This window comes from Aethalodelphis obliquidens, unplaced genomic scaffold, assembly GCF_003676395.1.
Source record: "Aethalodelphis obliquidens isolate GAN/ISIS:26980383/991018 unplaced genomic scaffold, ASM367639v1 scaffold1, whole genome shotgun sequence".
Classification (NCBI taxonomy): domain Eukaryota; kingdom Metazoa; phylum Chordata; class Mammalia; order Artiodactyla; family Delphinidae; genus Aethalodelphis; species Aethalodelphis obliquidens.
The window spans coordinates 87,191,983-87,213,277 of NW_020837945.1; the positions used below are offsets into that span (position 1 = coordinate 87,191,983).

Below are 21,295 nucleotides of genomic sequence, written 5' to 3' on the forward strand. Positions count from 1 at the left end.
AATGCATGAATCAATATTTGCCAGCTTTCTGGCTGTATTTTATTTTACACTGTTGCAATTGGAGAAGACTGTCTCAGAGAATCCCATAACATCGGTGCTGTTTTTTGGTGACACTGCTCCAGGTTTTCTGGAAGCTAACAAGTTATCAGCTTTGTGTTTCACGACTTCATCTTTCTTTTGTCTGCCCTCTGGTGGAGGGAGTACTAATAAGCAGGAGATAGTAGAGTAGGTCAGTAGGAAGAAATAAAAGTGGACGAGTCTTGATCACAAACTGGATAATTAACTTTTAAGTTACAAAGATTTGAAAATTTAAATTTTAGGTAAGCCTCAAAATTAACCATAATAAGGTTGGAAAGAATGAAAAGAAAACTGGCAGTAGTTAGATTTAAAGAACTATCTGGCTTAGGATGAAAAATAAAACTAGCTCCAAAATGTTTTGATTACTTAAAATAATTTCTGCTTAAATATATTTCTTCTCTTAAAATATTTTTAACATTTTTCCATCTTTAGTTCAAAGACATCTTTTTCTCAACTGTACTAATAATGTCAGCTAACCTTTGTTGACTTTTCCAGTTGTCAGTTAACATATGCCAGGGGAAAAGCCAGTATTCAAACCCCAACAGTTGGGTACTAGAGGCAGCACTCTTAACTACTGTGCTTCACTACAGCTGTCCTACTAATGTCCTATGAATGGTACGGGCACCAAAGAATTTCCTTTGGTGTAATAGTTATGAATAACAACAACAAAAATGCTTGATAAGGGGAATTCTCTGGCAGTCCAGTGGTTAGGACTCCTGTGCTTCCACTGTAAGGGGCACGGGTTCAATCCCTGGTCGGGCAGCACAGCCAAAAAAAAAAAAAAAGCTTGATAAGTTTACAGCCTGTGTTCCTCAATTCCACTTTCCTAGTATGTATTATGGAGAGCTTTTTCTTACAGAATTTGAGAACTATATCTTATTTAATCTCTTTTGAAGTAGAAATCACATTCAATGATTTCAACACTTGTGTACTATTGACTTGCTAAAATAATATAAAGTTTCTCTTAATGTCCATATTTAACATTTAAGGCAATATACAGCTTAAAATTTTTTTCCCCAGTTTCGCCGTTAGCTCTCCAATTGATTTATTTTTATAATTTTTGGTTATATAAACAATTGGGTAATGACTGTCTTTAAACATTCATTCTTACCTCTTCAAAAATACCATGTTTTTATTTATTTATTTTGAAATTTATTTTTGGCTGTGTTGGGTCTTCGTTGCTGCACGCGGGCTTTCTCTAGCTGCATCAAGCGGGGGCTACTCTTCGTTGTGGTGCGCGTGCTTCTCATTGTGGTGGCTTCTCTTGTTGTGGAGCACAGGCTCTAGGCACGCGGGCTTCAGTAGTTGTGGCAGGTGGGCTCAGTAGTTGTGGTTTGCGGGCTCTAGAGCTCAGGCTCAGTAGTTGTGGCGTATGGGCTTAGTTGCTCCGTGGCATGTGAGATCTTCCCGGACCAGGGCTCGAACCCGTGTCCCCTGCATTGGCAGGTGGATTCTTAACCACTGTGTCACCAGGGGAGTCCTACCATGTTTTTAGAAGCCTTACTTTTTCTTCTTCATCATGTAATTTGTAATACATTTTTAGCTATAGAGAAATTGATAGAATCTGTATCATAAAGTGAGAACACTACTTTGGTAGGGACAAAGATGAGGACAGTGGCTCCTGTGCTCAAAGTGCTAATAACCTCTGGGCTCTTACGTAGGAAGTTTTGGTATTTTTGTTATGATGACATTTACCAATGGCTTGACTCTGTTTTTTTCCCCTTCAATTTTTATGAGTTCCCCACCTAAACCACCTTTACTCAGGAATTGTTTAAAATACGAAAATTGGACGTTAACTCTTTGGTTTGTGAAATTAAAACCCCAGTAATGCAACTTAAGCTGAATGAGGCTCTGTTGTACAACTGGCATGGGACATAGATTATATTGATACATGGTATTTAGGATAATTAACAAGGCTTATAATGACTAGTTTTGTAAGGAAATAATTTGAAACAGTTTTTAATTTCTAGGCTTCTGTAAATTAAATTATGTATTTAAATGGAAAAATGGTAGACAGCTAATTACTTAAGGAAATTGAAATTCGTCAACAAGGGATGTCATTATGTGCATTGCTTACTAAATGTGCCCCTAGGGAAGTTGTTGGGAGAGAATAAACTTTTTGAAAAATGTGGTCTCCTTGTCATTTGGTGTAAAAAAGCAAAAGCAGTTGGTATTTTAAAAGTTTTAATAGATACTAGTTTTCATGGTTATGTTAACCTTTACTTTTGGGAATTAAACTTTATCAACAAGGAATTTTATTATGTTTATTAATTATTAATGCGCCACTAAGGAAGATTTTGGGGGAAAATGAATTTAAAAACACACACAAAGACTCCTCCATGCCTTAAGATATAAAAAAGGAGGGAACTGTTTGTATGTAAATTTCCCCCATGGTTATAACTAATCTTTCCATGAGGGAACATCTGTGTATAGTTTCTAGAGATGATAGAGAGACAGGTTATGAAGGGATTGTGAAGCATCAGGAGCAATGTGTGTTTCCTTAAGGCTGCTGAAGGGCAGTATTGGTGTATGTGATAGTGAGTGTGGGAGGATGAAAACATCAATAGGACAGTCTGAGCAGTAGACTAAAACTGTATGCGACTACAATGTAAATGTAACTAAAAGTGAGTACACTGTTCAAGCCACCTGGTGGAGATAAACTCTCTGTTGATTGATGGATTTTGAGGATATTAATTGTAGGAGTAGGGAGCTAGGGATGGAGTGGAGTTGCAAATAGCTGGTGTGGGTTATTAATTAGCTGTTAGTCTAAACCCAAGAGAGCAATCAGATGACATTTTGGTAAAGAAAGTGTGATACTGAAGTAGCGGTGGTGGATATCTGTTCATCTCAGACCAACATCATATAAGTACACTTCTTAATTAGTAAAACTTCCAAAGTTTTACCTCGTGCATAGGCATTATAGCTTTATGTTAGAAAGAATGAAATCTGCCCTGGGAGAAAGGCACTGAGTGCTATACTCTATTTCGACTTATTATTGGTAATTTTAAGATATTTTACTTTTATTAAAACTGAACATACGGAATTGTAGCTACCTTTCTATGAATATGTTAATTACAAAAGTCACATTTTGTGCTATCAAGCCAACTCAGCAAATGAGTTAGATCATGATTGATGCCTGCTAGGCACTCATAAAAATTTGTTGGATGAAATTCTGATGTATCCAGCTGTCATATTTTCATCCTTTAGCAGTGGGATTAATTTAAAAAAAATTTTAGATATAACCAAGGGTAATATGTAATCAGGTCTGGTGAGTTTGTGTTGTTTCTGGTAAAACAAAAGCAAATTATGTGACTTTAAAGGGTATAAGACTTTGTGACTTAGTGGTACAAAGATGAACCATGCATGGTCCTATCAAAAAAATCCAAGAGGTGATAATATTTGAGTGAAGTCATGTGAGAAAAGACAGGCTGACAAGGTTATGATCTGTAATGTACATAATCGTAATTCATTTTCCTAATGTTTGGTTCACGAAGCCTTGGAAATACTAAGACTAGAGGCGTTGCAACTTAGAGAAAGTAGTTTGAGGACTAAGTAAAAGGAAATACCCTCCTATTTTACATCTCTGACAGCGAATTTATAGAACTGGTTACTTTAAGAGGTTGTACAGCTAAAAATACAAACATACTGAAAGTGGTTTCAGTGGATTCACAGACAGTGTTTTTGGAATGTATTGCATTTAGTTTAAGGGAAATCCTTAGTATGTTGAGTTCAGTCACATTCTCATGAAACATTTGGTTTTGGTGACATAACACTCTAAATATGTTCAGTATTGTGGCACTTACATCTTAATGTAATTATTATCTTTCTTGTGAGAAGATGAATTTTTCTGATTGGGATGGGTCAGTTCTTGTGCCTGGTGCAGGGTAGGTGTTAAATACATGTTTGTTGAGTGGAAGAATAAATCACATGATGATATGAATTGACAGCAGTTGGAGTAGTGCTCATTTATTATGTACTTGGGACTAGAGATGAAAATAATAGGAAATGCAGGAAGAAAACTCTTTTTTTGAAAGCCTTCCCAAAATGTTAAATGGAAAAAAGCTAAACCTAATCACTTAAATTTTCCATTGTATCTCTCTCAATATATGTACGTGGGAATTTAAAAGGGATGCACTAAAAAGAACAGAAGCATATCCACTTTATATTTAAAACATGTACTCTGCATCAGGTTTTCATGTAGTACTTGATATTACAGTAGTTTTAGTTTTTGTTAGCTTTACCTCAAGACTTCTTCCCCTTCTTTTCCCTTTCCTTGATTAAGGATAATTTTTTAATTAAAAATTTAATTTAATTTTAATTTAAAAATCAAACGCAAAGAACTTAGGGTTAAACACAGCTTTTATAAATGGCAAATAGTCTTAAGACATTGCAGATGACTCACATTTAATTTATAACACAAATGTAAAAAATGTGTAGGAATGAAACAACAAAATCCATTTGCTTTTAATTTCATGAATTCCTAGAGTTTTGCTTGCTCTTTTTTGTCGTAATGGGGGCCTCTCACTGCTGTGGCCTCTCCCGTTGCGGAGCACAGGCTCCGGACGCGCAGGCTCGGCGGCCATGGCCCACGGGCCCAGCCGCTCCACAGCATGTGGGATCCTCCCGGACCGGGGCACAAACCCATGTCCCCTGCATCAGCAGGCAGACTCTCAACCACTGCGCTACCAGGGAAGCCCTATTCTTTAAAAAACATTTTATGCATGATATTTTTTGGGGTCATGGAATTTACCATCTTAGTTTAGATTTCTGCAACGATGACATAGCCTGTTCAACGATAGAGCCTCAAATTATTATCCAAAGTGTTCACCCCGTGCTTCCCTGGTGGCGCAGTGGTTGAGAGTCTGCCTGCCGATGCAGGGGACACGGGTTCGCGCCCCAGTACGGGAAGATCCCACATGCCGCGAAGCAGCTAGGCACATGAGCCATGGCCGCTGAGCCTGCGCGTCCGGAGCCTGTGCTCCGCAACGGGAGAGGCCACAACAGTGAGAGGCCCATGTACCACCAGAAAAAAAAAAAGAGTCAAAGTGTTCACCCTAAGTGGATCTGTTTATGACACTTAGATAAAGAACTTGGTTTCTTGTTGATTGATTTATGACTATGTGTAGCCTGATCCTGTTGTGCCTTGTTAAGAAAACTTAATCACAAGTGGGTTTTTTTGTTTTAAAGAAAAATATATAAAAGTCAGTTTTGGCATTTCATAATCCAAGTTCCTTTTTTAGTTAATTCCAAGGATACACGAAACACTGTTTTCTTCGGGGTATTTTCTCATATACTTTGCTACTTTAACAAAGATTAATACATTTAAGACTTGAATTTAAAACATTGTTTTCAAGTATCTGTCTTTTCAGGTGACATGGGTATTTCAACATAGAAGATAGCTTGGTTCTTAAGTTGTCCTTTTCAACCCTGGTGTTTATTTCATTCTTATATTTCTTAAAGAGTAAAGCAAGACCAAATACAAGTAGATTATTTTAAAGAAGGCAATGGCTGCCAAAAAAAAAAAAAGAAAGAAAATAAAGATTTTACCAGATGCATTGCTTCCCTTGAGGAAAGGGAAGATAACACCTGAAATACGTCAAGGAATTGTTAATGATTTCTTTGTTAAAAAAAATACGTTAAGGTGTGAGTGTTGAAATGGGGAATGTATATGGAAACTTCTTTTTTCCTGTTGCTTCTTTTCTCATTCCCAAGCTATCCTTCAGAAAAATAAAACTAAAAAATTTCATAATTCAGATCTGGGAAATAGTTTTGCTCTATTATTTATTTATTTATTTTTGGCTCTGTTGGGTCTTCGTTGTGGTGCATGGGCTTCTCATTGTGGTGGCTTCTCCCGTTGCGGAGCACAGGCTCTAGGCATACAGGCTCAAGGGCTGTGGCACGTGGGCTCAGCAGCCGTGGCTCGCAGACTCAGCAGCTGTGGCGCACGGGCTTAGTTGCTCCGCGGCATGTGGGATCTTCCCGGACCAAGGCTCCGACCCATGTCCACTACATTGGCAGGTGGATTCTTAACCACTGCGCCACCAGAGAAGTCCCAGTTTTGCTCTATATTAAAACCAATTGGAATGGGAATGATTTCTTTCTGTAATTATGTATTCCATCTATTATCTTTATTTTTTTTTAAGTATCTAGGTGTTGTGTTTGACCAGGAAGATAATATAAATGCCATTTAGTTTTTTAGGAACTTCTTAATAAATGAACACACACCCTTGAGGTTTCCTCCAATCCAGTGGTTTTAGACAAGAGTTTAGGCCTGTGGTTCTCAAACTCCAGGAGGCATCAGAATCACCTGGAGTGCTTGTTAACCACAGATTGCTGGGCTCCATCTCAGAGTCTCTGGTTCTTTAGGCCTGGCAAAGGGCCTAAAAGTTTGCATTTCCAGCAAGGTCCACAGTGATGCTGATGCTACTGGTCCCCACCTTCTGAGAACTAATGATTAGGCTATTTGGTTAAATTAGTGGTCATCAACCATGTTTCTTCCCTTACACATCTGATTGATATAACATTAATAATGCCCCAATCCAGGAGTCACGGCATTGGAATGGGATGGGCAAGGTGCTGTTAGAGAGTCAGGTATTGAGATCTTCAGGAGGTGGGTGTAGTTTGAGATAGCCCCCTTTTCTAAAAATTAATTTATTAATTTATTTATTTTTGGCCGCGTTGGGTCTTCATAGCTGCACACAGGCTTTCTCTAGTTGCGGCGAGCAGGAGCTACTCTTCTTTGCGGTGCACGGGCTTCTCATTGTGGTGGCTTCTCTTGTTGCGGAGCATGGGCTCTAGGTGCACGGGCTTCAGTAGTTGCAGCACGTGGGCTCAGTAGTTGCGGCACGTGGGCCCTATAGCACATGGGCTTCAGTAGTTGTGGAGTGTGGGCTCAGTAGTTGTGGCTCCTGGGCTCTAGAGCACAGGCTAAGTAGTTGTGGTGCATGGGCTAGTTGCCCCGTGGCATGTGGGCTCTTCCTGGACCAGGGCTCGAACCCATGTCCCCTGCATTGGCAGGCAGATTCTTAACCACTGAGCCACCAGGGAAGTCCCTGAGATAGCCCTTTAAATGATTGGATGTTTTCTCTTCTCTCCCCCTCTGAATCTTCCTCCTCCACGCTCGTTAGAGAGTCCTGGTCTATAAGTAAGGGTGCAAACGGGGTATAGGTAGTTTAGGTCCTCTCCTAGCAAACTTATACCTTCTAGAGTCAGTGAGGAAGCTTCAGTGCTTCTCAAGGAGCTGAGGAGAGAAAGAAGAGGTTACACTGCAGGAGAATTGGGATGCTGAGGCCATGAACAGAATTCTTTCTGGTAATAATTCTATTTTCCTTTTTTGTTTAAAGTATTATTGTGTTATATCTATTGATCCATCAACAGATACGAATATTGGCCTGAGTCATGTTTATGATTATACCCTCTTCATATATTTCCCTTGTTAGGCCAAATTAGCTCTGACTTAAAGTTCCAAGGACGTTTTGTTAATGTGTGTTATTTAATCCCTAAAACAATCACTTGGGTGTAGACATTAGTGTCTCCACTGTACAGATGAGGGAATTGAGACTCAGAAGTTAAACAGTTTCTGGGATCACACAGTAAGTATAGTCATAACTCAAACTCTCATTAGGTTGTGTGAACTTGGATGAGGTTCATAACCTCCAAAACATGTAGTTTCCTCATCTGTAAAATGAGGATGATATTAGTACTTACCTTTTGAGGTTAATTTGAGGTCGTTAAATGAGTTACTGTGAAGAGTTGTGAACAGTGCATGACACATAGTAAGTGCTTAATAAATGTCATCTCTTGATTGGCTAAATACTAAGTATCTTTTAACATCAGGGGTCATCCAGGTAATCCTCCTCTTATATATTATAGGTCAAGAATCTCTTACCAGCTTACGTGGTTCTGTGTGCCACAAGGGTTGAGAATCACGGATCAAGCTAAGTTTGTTTGGCTTTTGCAATGAGAAGGTGGAGGCTCAGAATCAGGATTGGCCACTTATACTTGAGAAGTTGATTTGTGTTGCCAGCCACATCTCTTGTAGGAAATCATTTGTTATACGGAGATTTGCTTTAACTGTATAATGAGACAGTGATTAATCACTACGTAATAGATTGTGTTTACTGGAAAAGTATTCATTTCTTGGGAATGCCTCAAACATCTTTTAGATAAACTGTTATTTGCTTTAAAAAAAAGAAAAAAGAATCTCTTATCCATAATTTGGAGATCCAGAATGCTTTGAAACTGCAATTTTTTTCATATATCATTTAGTGGCAAAACCTTATGTGATTTGAACTCGTTTGGTGGCACAACCTAACTTGAACTAACGTGAAACTGTTGCTAGTCTACTTTTTCCCCACCTAGTTGTGACGACACTTACATTTTGCTGCAGAAATACTCCTTCTGGATTATGTGGCTGCTGCCCAGGAGTCTAGTTGGTGTGGAATGAAATATGTGATGAATACACCTTTTAAAATCTGAAAACCTGGGAATTCCCCAGTGGTCCAGTGGTTAAGACTCTACGCTTTCATTGCCAAGGGCGCGGGTTTGATGCCTGGTTGGGGAACTAAGATCCCACAAACCACGCGGTGCGACCAAAAAAAAAAAAAATCTGAAAAGCTTTTAAAAAATCTTTTTAAAATCTGTAGACTCCCAAATTCTGAAATGCATTTGGCCCTTAGGGCTTAGGGTAATGGATTATGGACTTCTGTGAATATGCCCTTAAACCTCTGTTTTCCTTCTTAGACTGTAAACTCCTGGAGAGCTGGGCCTGTATCTAATTCATGTGTAGCCCCGGTTCTTGGCACATAATAGGCATTCGGTAAATGTTTGGTGAGAGAATGAACTGTGCCAGAACAAACCAGTTAGGTGGAGGGAAACAGACTTGAGAGCAGCACCTTATTTTTTCCTGGAACACAGACAAACCAGACTCCCTTCAGTTTACAAGAGGCTGAATCATGTTAGTTTTGGGGCACTTAAAAATGTTCAGTGTAATGAGAAATTTGGTAGCAAAATAAAAAAGCAAAACTTAGTGCCTGTACTACAATGTCGGCATCTCTTCTATTTTCCTCTCTTATCCACTCACTCCATACAGCTTTAGATTTTAGGCCAACTTCTTGAGAAAGAAAGCCACATGGGAACATCTGTAATTGGAAGACTACTTGGGGTGGGTAAGCAAGTGTGTTTTTACATTCTTCTGAGAATGATCATAAAAGCTTTAAATACCTTAACTGATTCATTAAGGGTTTAGGGGTTTTTTTTTATAAATAAAGTATAGGAATTATGAATCAGGATTGCAGAGAGGAAAGCAGAACATTAGAGAATTTAATTATAATAATAGCAAACTTTTCTGATAGACTACTAGTAGGTAAAAGTAGTTTACATTTAAATTTTTAAAGTACAGTTTAAAATATTTTTTCATGCCTTACATGAGCTTTCATGATCCATATGAAAATTATTAATAGTTAAGAAATACTTGTATGTCGTCTTACATGGATTAAAATAACTGTTCATTAGCACAGCAATATAATTGTACAGGCTACATAATGCCTTGTTTTAGTAAAAATTCTGTGGACATTTTAAGAAGTGTAGAGAGAAGTCTATTTGAATTATGCAATTGTATTTTTTTTCCATTTTATTTAATAAGTTGGCTTGGATACAATGACCCATTGATATTTTTTGATATTTGTAACTGGTACAGCTGAACTTTTTAAAGGATAATTGATATGCTGCCTTCTGCTCAACTAACAGTGCTTTCACTATATGATCAAGTTATTTAAAATGTGTTAAATGAATCAAATATTCATGTTGAGAAAGAACCTAGTCAAGAAGTTATAGTAATTAAGAGAGCACTACTCTTATACCAAATTAATTTCTGTTAAATTATTAGTTTAAAATTGCCTTAGTTAGTAATTTCAGTACAACTGCAGAGATTGTGATAAACAGCTCCAATTGGATCTTGAGTAAAAATCACTGTTGGTGAAATTCCTTGACTGTATCCTTCTGATGATTTTTTTGTGTTTTTTGTAAAGGAAGGTAGAGATGGCTCATATCTCATACACGTCTGTATCCTTCCTTCCTCCCAGGAGGGAAGTTTCTTAACTAGCTGACCGAAGATAGATCTGGAAAAACATAAATATTTAAGAAATGAATTGGGGGTGGGAAGGGGCGGGGGGAGGAGCCCACAATGGTACGGATAAGGAATAGTCAGTGAAGTACAAGGAGGAAGTAAGGGGTCTGGAAAGCTATTGGAGTAAAGCTTGAATAAGAGGGAGGATCATTAGATTCAGCGGAGAGATCTAACAAAATGCCCTTCCAAGGAGGCGAAGTGGAGTGGTTGAGAGACTGGGTTCCAGGGTCATACATGCTTTGCTTCAATTCCCAACTCTGCTTCTAATCTTAGGCAAGTTGTTTAACCTAACCTCAGTTTATTTTTAAATTTCATTCCATTACATTTATTTTATGGTTCCCAGTGGACTTAAGGTATGTTAAAAGGTAAGCTGAGGGACTTACCTGGTGGCGCAGTGGTTGAGAATCTGCCTGCCAGTGTTCGATCTCACGTGCCACGGACCAACTAAGCCTTGCACCACAACTGCTGAGGCTGCGAGCCACAACTACTGAGCCCACACACCACAACCACTGAAGCCTGCATGCCCTAGAGCCCACATGCTGCAACTACTAAGCCCACGTGCCACAACTACTGAAGCCCGTGCTCTCTAGGGCCTGCATGTCGCAACTACTGAGCCCATGTGCTGCAACTACTGAAGCCCACGTGCCTAGAACCTGTGCTCCACAGCAAGAGAAGCCACCGCAATGAGAAGCCCACACACCACAACAAAGAGTAGCCCCTGCTCGCCACAACTAGAGAGAGCCCGAACACAGCAACAAAGACCCAACGCAGCCAAAAATAAAATAAAAACAAAGGTAAACTGAGACGTATTGGGTTAGCCAAAAAGTTCCTTCGGTTTTAAAGTAAACATAAAAGACACATTTTTCATTTTCACCAAGAACTTCATTGAACAATGTATTCACAGTTTTGTTCCACTACCTTCTGTCATTTTTTAGGCAACTTCATAATTCCATCTTCCCAAAACTTTTTGAGCAAAGAACTGTTCCAGGTGCCTTTTACAGTCTTCCAGGGAATTGAAATTTTTTCCATTAAGAGAATTTTGTAAAGACCAAAATAAATGGAAATCTGAAGGTTCAGTGTCTGGTAATGTGGTGGATGAATCAGAACTTCCCAGACAAGCTGTAACAGTTTTTGCCTGGTCATCAAAGAAACATGCGGTTTTGAGTTATCCTGATGGAAGAGTATGAGTTTTCTTTTGACTAATTCTGGACGCTTTTCGTCGAGTGCTGCTTTCAGTTGGTCTAATTGGGAGCAGAACTTGTTGGAATTAATCATTTGGTTTTCCTGAAGGAACTCATAATAGAGGACTCCCTTCCAATCCCACCATATACACAACATCACCTTCTTTGGATGAAGACCGGCCTTTGGTGTGGTTGTTGGTGGTTCATTTCTCTTGCCCCACAATCTCTTCTGTTGCCTGTTATTGTAGAGTATCCACTTTTCATCGCCTGTCACAATTTGTTTTAAAACAGAACGTTTTTGTTACATTTCAGTAGAGAATCTCACGCAGAAATACGGTCAAGAAGGTTTTTTTCCCTTAACTTATGTGGAACCTAAACATCAAAGTGATAAACATAACCAAGCTGGTGCAAGTGATTTTCAACTCTTGATTTGGATATGTTGAGTATGTCAGCTATCTGCCACGTGGTATAACGTTGATCGTTCTCAATTAGTGTCTCGATTTGATCGCTATCAACTTCAACTGGTCTACCCGACCGTGGAACATCGATTTCCAGCAAGAAATCTCCAGCACGAAACTTCACAAACCACTTTTCACGTTCGATCAGTCACAGCACCTTCTCCATACACTGCCCGAATCTTTTTTTTGCGTTTCACTTGGTTTTTACCTTTCTTGAAATAATAAAGCATAATATGCAGAAAGTGTTGCTTTTTTCTCACATCCTCAGTATTAAATGGCTACACAAAAATTCACCAGTTTTGATAAGTTTTTTTTTAAATGCATGCTAATATGACAGCTGTCACAATACAGTGTAACAAAATTATTTTGAATGAAGTTAAAGACAACTAAGCGCTACTAGAGCCATCTTATGGAAAAAAACGAATGAACCTTTTGGCCAACCCAATATTAAAAAGCTTAAGTTTTCTGAGCAAAAATCGATTTGGATTGGGCACTGCCAAACCAGAGTGGTTAGGAGTGTTCCACCAGCCACCTCTGGAGGTAGGGAGGGGTAGGACTTTTATAGAGAAGAGGAGGAAGTGAAGCAAGGGAATGATTTGATTGGCTGTAGTTTATGTGATCGCCTTACTGGTTTTGTTGGTTTTGTTTTGGCCATGCTGTGAGGCATGTGGGATCTTAGTTCCCCCATCCCTAGCCCCCTGCAGTGGAAGCGCAGAGTCATAACCACTGGACCGCCAGGGAAGTCCCCATCGGTTGTCCTTAGGTTTTGATTTCTTAACCTTGAGGCATTTACAGGCTTAGCTTTTGATTTGCTTACACAGGCTGCTAAGGTATTAGAATCATCTCAGTCTAATGGCCTCCTCGTTTAACTGAACATGTGCAAGAGTTGGATTAATTGTAAATATAGTATTCATGGATCCATGTATGACTCATCGTTATATATTTATATTTGCTTGCTTATTGATAATGTATAAACACCCGTAAAGCAAATATCCAACTCAGGAATTTGGAAATTAACAATTACTTGCAACTCCTTGTGTGTTCCTTCCTTCTCTTTTATCATTCTCTTGCTTCAAAAAAGTCTTATTGCATATGTGTGCATTCCTAAACAATATATTATTTAGTTTTAGTTGGTTTTGAGTTTTGTAAAGAGTATTATGCTGGTATGTGTCTTCTGGAACTTGCCTTTTTCCTCTTAGCAGTATTTTTCAGATTCATCTATGTTGTATACCTCTGTAGCTCATTCATTTTCACTGCGATGTAATAATTTGCTGTGAAAACACTGTAATTATCCATATTCCTATTAGCGGGTGTTATTTTATTGCTATTACAGGTGGTGCTGTATGAATCCGGCCCTTGAGCACAGGTACTTAAGTTTCTTTTAGGGCTCATCTACGCAGAAGTGGAATTAAATTGTCAGATTGAAGATACACATATCATCACCCTTGTTAGATATTGCCAAATTGCTTCCCAAAGAGCTGTCCTACCAGAATATGTTACCATTTCCTCACAGCTTTGCCAGCTCCTGGATGAGAAAAAAATTTCTGTTAATCTGATAGGTATGAAATTGTTTATTTGCATTTCCCTGATTACTGAGGTTGAGTATCTTCTCATTTGTGTATTGGCCTCTACTGGTTTTCCTGCTGTGACCTGCTATTCGTGCTACAATTTGCACGTTTTTCTTTTGGGTCATCAGTCTTTTTTATTATTAGCTTGTAGGAATTTTAAATTCTAGATTCTGTAGACTAAAACAGATAGACTGCCAGATATTTCTCCAGCAAAGATGGGTTTATTTGGGTTTATTGCAGAGAAGTGCAATTCAAGGTCTGCAGCCATGGCAAACCAGCTGCAAGTCTCGCAGGGCAAGGCAATGAGAACTCTTTTATAGAGATGAAAATGAAGTTGGGAGGGCTGTAGTACGCAGAGTCCATGGCTTTTCATTGGCTGAGTCCTTGCCAGGAAAGAAGAGGCGTCTTTCTTTTGGGCTGTGTTATGTCACAGGGTGTGAGAGCTCCCTCTTCTGACCTCCCAACTCTATTTAATTTTCTGTTTATTAATTTTTTATAAGGCTAATCCTTGCTTTGAATTTTAACTTGCAGCTGTCTTTTTCCGATCTGTGTCTTCGGTTTTTTGGTTTTTTCTTTCTTTCTCTTTGGGGTAGAGGAGAAACTCTCTTCTCATCATGTATACACTGTACTTCCACAGCTGAAGATAGCTAGCTCTTATAGCTGACCTTTCCTCCTCTCCTCCATCTTCTTGTGTATAGGGATAATTGTGAAAATCATCATCAACTGTGTGTGTGTGTGTGGTGGTGTGCAGCAGACTATTGGGCTGTTTAGTAAGCCTGGAGAGTGATTCTGTTCCCATATGTTGGAAGCTTTTTAAAAAAGTAGTGTGTTTGATGCCTCTTTGTTTTCAGTTTTGGGCCAGTTACCAGGTCTGAGTCCTTAGGAGAAGTTATACTCAATTTTCTGTCATGCATATAACCAGTGTACATGGTATACGTTTATTTCTGTCTATAATCACTTCCTTTTTTGGTCAATAACTCAGGGTAAGTCTGATCAGAGACTGTTTTTTGGTTTACTCCCTTCTTAGGTTGGGATCTTGATTATTTTAAAATTTAGATAAGACTCTTCCTTATCTAAGAATTTATACTGCACTTAGTTTGCCTGGCTACACCCACTGAGGATTTTTTCATTCGTTGATGACTGTCTTACTGGTTTTCTCCTGTCATTATTTTCCATATTTTTCTTTTCCCCACATAGAATTTACAATGCTTTATAAAATATTTTGCCACTTCCCTGATTTCTGTCCTTTATTAACTGTGGATACAAAGGAACTGCAGGAGAGCAAGTAGTCAGATGACTTTGTTTTCTACAAGTCGAAAGAAATGCGCATCGAAACTTCACTCCTCTCATTCGGAGCATGCTCTTAGGTGTATTGTTTGAGGGAGCTGCTTTAATAAACTATACCTCATGCAACAATATTTTTCTCAAGAATTCAAAACTTTTCTAGCTGTATTATATATACACACAGACCATGTCAAATACACAGATTGGCTACTTTTTAAAATCCTCCCCTTCAAAGCATAATTTATTAGGATTTATCATATTAGGTTTCATCTGGGGGTATCCTGTTGCTTCTCTTTACCCTAATCAGCCTCTGGGTTTGTCTGGAAGTAGTTTATAATCTACTAGTCTGTGCTGGATGCACTTTTTAAAATTTTTTTTGGTATTCTTGGGAATACAACAATTGTCAGGTGAGAAGAAAACATCAACAGAAAGTCTGTGCAATCAAAATGTTCCTCCTCCATAGTGACAGGACTAATGTAAGCAGATCAGGTAGCCAGTCCCCAAGAAAGAGCATCAAGAATGGCTTTCTTGACAGAAGAGAATCCATTTTGGCCTAAGCCATTTTGTGCTCTAAACCTGGCGGCAACGCTTGCCCTTGAACGGGTCTTAGTAATGAATGATCTTAAGGGAACGAAAGAACGACAGGCAAGAGAAGTAACAACAGCAAAGATAATATATCAGTCATAAAGACTCCCAGTTTTATTTCTGTGGTAAAACATTAGCCTGAAGGGCTCAACCACCAGATCAACTGGAACCTAAGGGATGATGATGCTGTTGACCTTTTCTGACCCTGGTGACTTCGGTCAACTGCAGTTTAGCCTCTGTAGACCGGCCAAGCCCCTTCTTGAGGCTGCATCTATCTTTAGCTTAAAGATTCCTAAGTTTTGCTGCTGGGAGACACTGCTTTGGGAAAGATCCCCAGTGTTCTCCTTAATTGGTGCAAGTAATAAATCCTTCCTTCTCCCAACCTTTAGCTTGGTTGTGTTTTTTGGCTTGACACCCACCAAGAGGTGAACCCAGTTTTCGGGTAACACTAATAAGTTTTCAAATAAAGAGTGAAAAGTTAGTTCCTGTTTTTAGCAACAGATATGATAGGCGGGGAAGGCTGCTTTGACATTTTTCAGACATCCAGAGAGAGTTTGCGGTATTCAGTAGCGGAAGAAAAGTAATTTTCACTCTACCCTTCTGAGTTCTTGGGTGAGACCCCATGTAATAAAAGATTAACAAGAGAAAAACACACAGAAGTTTATTAATATGTATACCTCCAGTATACATGTGAAATACCCAGGGAAAAATGAGTAACTCCCTGAGGGTAGCCCAAGCCACCAGCTTAAATATTGGGTTGGCCAATATCTTTGTTCAGGTTTTCCCGTAACAGCTTAAGGAAAAGTCCGAATGAACTTTTTGGCCAACCCAATACCATCTTCAGCTAAAGACAAAGAAAGGTTGGGAGGTTAGGGGTGGAGACTAGGCTTGGGAGGAGCCTAAGAAAAGCAAGGGTAGGGTTTGATATGCAGATTTAAATCCCAAGACTAGTCATTTATAGTCATCCCTCACTTCTGGTACCCAGACACCCTTACAAATGGAGATTTGCTTTGTAAATGTCACTCTCCATTGCAAAGGGGTAATTTCTACTCTTGTTTTCAGAGTTTCTCTTGTGTCTGTTGTTTCTCAAGATAATCCTCCTGCCTAAGAGGCATATTTTGGGTAGGCATATTTTCCTACCCTTCATTGGGCACAGGCATCACAAGGGTTCTGATTTTGCTGCTTGGAAACGTTTCTCAGACAATCCGTTGCCTTATAATTACCCTCTTCTTTTCCATTATGCCTGCTTAAACTTAGCTGAAGTCATTGGGCATGAGACTTGAGAATTCAGAATTCCATATGAGGAAATAGGGTCATGTAAAGGCAACTGTCTTTGAAAGTTCTTAAACATAGAAAAAGGACTGTAAGTGATGGTGAAATATAGAATCAAGGAGTTTTTTTCTTCTTAAAGGGAGAGACTTGAGTGTGTAACCCCTAATGGAAAGGATGCAGTCGAAAGTGAAATGCTCCCCAGAGGCTGTTTGCTGAATGAAAATGAGGAATTATAACTTTACAGTAGACGTGAATACACTGATCAATCTTAGCTTCGCTAATAGCGGCATAAACATTAAGTTCATTCTGATGTATTGTAATATGAAGTCTAGTCTCACCTAGAAGTATTCTTGCCAAATACATTGAACTTGAATATCATGTAGCCTGTAGATCTAACTTCCTTCCAGTTCATAGGCAGTATAGAGTATAGAGAAACAAGTTAAACAATACCATGGGAAGTGAACAGAATGTGGGACATTCTACAGGACAGCTGTCTCCAATAAGTCAATTAGCATAGAGAAAAAAAGAAAGCAGGAGATGGATTCTTCTGGATGGAGAGATTTAAGAGATAAAACCAAATATATAGTCCTTTAATTGGATCCTAATTTGAACAAATCTGATGTAGAAGACATTGGTGGAATAATTGGGGAAATTTGAAAATGGACTGGGTATTCGCTACTAAATAGTTGGTGTTAATTTGGGAGGTTTGTTAATGGTATTATGGTTTAGTAGGAAAATGTCTTGATATTTTTGGAGATGTGTACCTGAAGTGTTTAGGGGTAAAGTATCTTTTTTCTTTTATAAATTTATTCATTTATTGGCTGTGTTGGGGTCTTCGTTGCTGCTCGCGGGCTTTCTCTAGTTGTGGTGAGCGGGGGCTACTGTTGGTTGCGGTGCGTGGGCTTCTCATTGCGGTGGCTTCTCTTGCTGTGGAGCACAGGCTCTAGGCGTGCGGGCTTCAGTAGTTGTAGTGCACGGGCTCAGTAGTTGTGGCTTGCAGGCTCTAGAGCACAGGCTCAGTAGTTGCCCCGCGGCATGTGGGATCTTCCCAGACTAGGGCTCGAACCCTAGTTGCATTGGCAGGCGGATTCTTAACCCCTGTGCCACCAGGGAAGCCCTAGGGGTAAAGTATCTTGATGTCTGTGATTTTTAAAAAATTTGTTTTATTGAAATATAGTTGATTTATAATGTTGTGTTAATTTCTGTACAGCACAATGATCGTTATACACATATATATATATATACACATTGTTTTTCATATTTTTTTCCATTATAGTTTGTCACAGGATATTGAATATAGTTTCCTATGCCACACAGTAGGACCTTGTTGTTTATCCATTCTATATATAATAGTTTGCGTCTGCTAATCCCAAACTCCCAATACATCCCACTCCACCCCTCTCTCCTTGGCAACCACAAGTCTGTTCCCTGTGTCTGTAATTCTGTTTCTGTTTTGTAGATAAGTTCATTTGTGTCATATTTTAGATTCTACATATAAGCGATATCATATAATATTGGTCTTTCTCTGTCTGACTTAACTTAGTATGATAATCTCTAGGTCCATTCATGTTGCTGCAGATGGCATTATTTAATTATTTTGTATGGCTGAGAAATAATTCCATTGTGTGTGTGTGTGTGTGTGTGTGTGTGTATCTTTATCCATTGATGTCTGTGATTGACTTTAAAATACTTCAGCAAAAACAAAAGATGGAGCAAATACAGTAACAGTATTAACAATTTGTAAACCTTCACGGTGGACATTATGGATGTCTGTTATATTAATTTCTCTGCCTTTCTCCGTGTTTGAAATTTTTCTTAATAAAAAGACTAAAACAGGGCTTCCCTGGTGGCGCAGTGGTTTAGAGTCCGCCTGCCGATGCAGGGGACACGGGTTCATGCCTCGGTCTGGGAAGATCCCACATGCCGCGGAGCGGCTGGGCCTGTGAGCCATGGCCGCTGAGCCTGCGCGTCCGGAGCCTGTGCTCCGCAACAGGAGAGGCCACAACAGTGAGAGGCCCGCATACCGCAAAAAAAAAAAAAAAAAGACTGAAACAATCGAGAAAGAGTGAGAGGTTGAGTGTACTAGGTGAAAAGGGATAATCAGAAATGTAAGATTACTGAAAAGATAGGGAGAGATAGGATTTAAATCTCAGGAGGAGGAATTGACCCAAATGACAGAAAAGTCAGCTTCTCTATTATAACAGAAGGGAAGGAGGAGCATATGATGAGTCAGTCCTCTATGTATCATTTTGTAAAACTAATAGTGGGAAATTGAAAGAGTTCATGTCTGGTGGCTTCTCTTTTCTCTGTGATATAGAAGGTAAGCTCACTTGCTGCAAGAGGGGTTGTGAGAAGATCAGAAGCTGGCGAAGGATGCAAAGGAGCTGAAATCGTTGATATTGAGTGGACGTGATGGGTAAAAAGCTGCATATGGTAGCCAGGTGGCTTTGAGGGCCCAGCTAGATTGCTTATATGAACTTGTAGTAGAACTAACTTGCCCCGCTGTTTGACTTTTCAATCAGTGTTTGATAGATTGAGTGCTGACTGAAAGAAAGTACGGAGTTGGATTCATCGAAGTTGTGATTTTTGTCAGTTGAATGTGACCAAATAGAAGGGCAGGGGAAACTAGGGTACTGGCAGAGTTGTTGATGAAGTGCTGGACCTGAAATTCAGCCTGTGTGAGAAGGGAGTGCAGCTTGCAACTAGAAGATGAATAAGTTCTGGAGTTCTACTGCACAGCATAGTGAGTGTAGTCAGCCACACTGTGTTTTATACTTCAAAGCTGCTAAGAGACTAGATCTTAAATGTTCTGTCCACAAAAAAGAAATTGTAATTATGTGATGTGATAGAGGTGTTAGTTAACGCTTTGGTGGTAATCATATAGATATATAAATATCAAATCAACATGTATGTCTTAAACTTACACAATATTATATGCCAGTTACACATACCTCAATTTTAAAAAAGGGGGAATTGCCACAAACTCACTATATTTCACATTGGACCCCTCATCTTTCATATGAACCTTCTCCCTGTCATGGTCTCTAAAGGGTCTGGGATTTTACCTACTTATAAGCTAATAAATTAGCCTGTTAGTGTTTTGTGGATGCTGGCAGAAGACATAAGACTCTTGGGTCAGAGACCAAGGACTTTATTACTCGCAGCACCCCAAGTAGCATGGCCTGATGTTGGTTTTTGCCCGTTCCCCATGCTCCTCAGTCCCATGGAGGTGACCCAGGTGTGCCTAGATGGATGCCACATACGCATTGGGTTTGCATCGCAGTCTAGAAACACTGAGCTTAGGGAATTTACCACTTTTACAGTAAGAAGCAGCGAGGTCTTTCTTTGTCTTGGGGCAGACGTCGTCTCATCCCTCAAGGTTGCTCACTCCAAATGCAGCCTTGAGAAATGGCTTAGGTAAAAGTGACTAGGGCCTTGTTATTTTGGCATACACGGCAAGAATGTGCAGGGATGCTCAGGGCCCCATGGCCTCTCCTAGTATTCCCCCTCCATAGAGTAGTGGTGGTGATGAGGGAACTGCTTCCTCTTTGTCATTTCTATTCGCAGTACCTCCATCCTTTTGGCACCCAAGCTGGAAAATTTCATTCATTTGGAACAACTCACAGTCTTTCCTGAATAACTCTTGTTAGCTGCAGATAGCTCCTCTTTAGAGGGTCCCTTGTGTGTGTGTGGCTTTGGGGGGTAGAAAGGCAGTAGAATTGGGTAGGAGGTGGTTTTGAATGCCCTTAGAAGTTATATGAGACCTCTCTGAGCCCCTTGATATACCTACAGAAAGTCATTCTGTAGAAAGAGAAAAACAAAGCAGGCGTGAAGGGAAAAGCAGGACAGGTAGAGAAAGAATACTGCCAGTTTCCAGTCTCTGGTTTCTTCCTGAGGTCATAACATCCTTGCCTTTTACTTCTGGGATTCATGCTAAATGCTTGGAATGAATTTTCCTTTAGTTCTTAGATTATTTTCAGGTTGGTTAATTTACTGGAGCATGAAGTGTCTCAGGTGCTAGAGATGTAGCAGAGTAAAGTGAGCGAAGTCCCTGCCTTAAGGAGCTTACACTCTACTAGGAGGAAGCAGACAACGAATAAGCAAATACATGTTCGATGGCATTGAGTATTACAGTGAAAAATAAGACAGGGTAAGGGGCCTAGGTGGGTACCTATGTGCTATCAGTGAAGGTTGCTCTGAGAAGGTAACATTTGAACCGAGGTAAGGGTGGAAGCAGTGAAGATATCAGGGGCAAGCAAGAGGGTTCCGGGCAGAGGTAAGAGCAAGTGCAAAGACTGAAGCTGGAGCCTGCTTAGTGTGTTCAAGGAACATCAAGAAAGCTTTTGAGTGGCTGGAGCAGAGAGGGGGAGGGGGAGGAGAGATATGAGGTCAGAGGGGGTGTGTGTAAGAGACTGTGTAGGGGGCTCTGTGGGTCAAGATAAAGAGTTAGATTTTGCTCTGAGTGGAGTGAAAAGCCATTGTAGGATTTAAAGCAGAAGAGTGACTTGTGTTTTCAAAGCATCTCTGGTTACTATATTTAGAATAGACTGGAGAGTGGGCAAGGGCAGTAGAAAGGAGACCAGGTGGATGATGGTGTCTTGGACCAAGGTAATCAAAGTGGAGGTAATCAGAGTTGGTCAAATCCTGGATATTTTTTGAAGGAATGCCTGACATGATTTGCTGATGGATTAGATGTAGGGTATGAAAGAAACAGAACAGAGCCGTTAAGGGTGACTCCCAGGT

At 39.7% G+C, this 21,295-nt stretch overlaps 1 protein-coding gene across 4 annotated transcripts in view; it reads left to right on the forward strand.

The window, feature by feature from the left end:
* Positions 1 to 21,295, forward strand: part of GNB4 (G protein subunit beta 4) — a 68,814-nt gene that overhangs the window by 16,313 nt on the left and 31,206 nt on the right. The gene's annotated exons all lie outside the window — the stretch shown is intronic.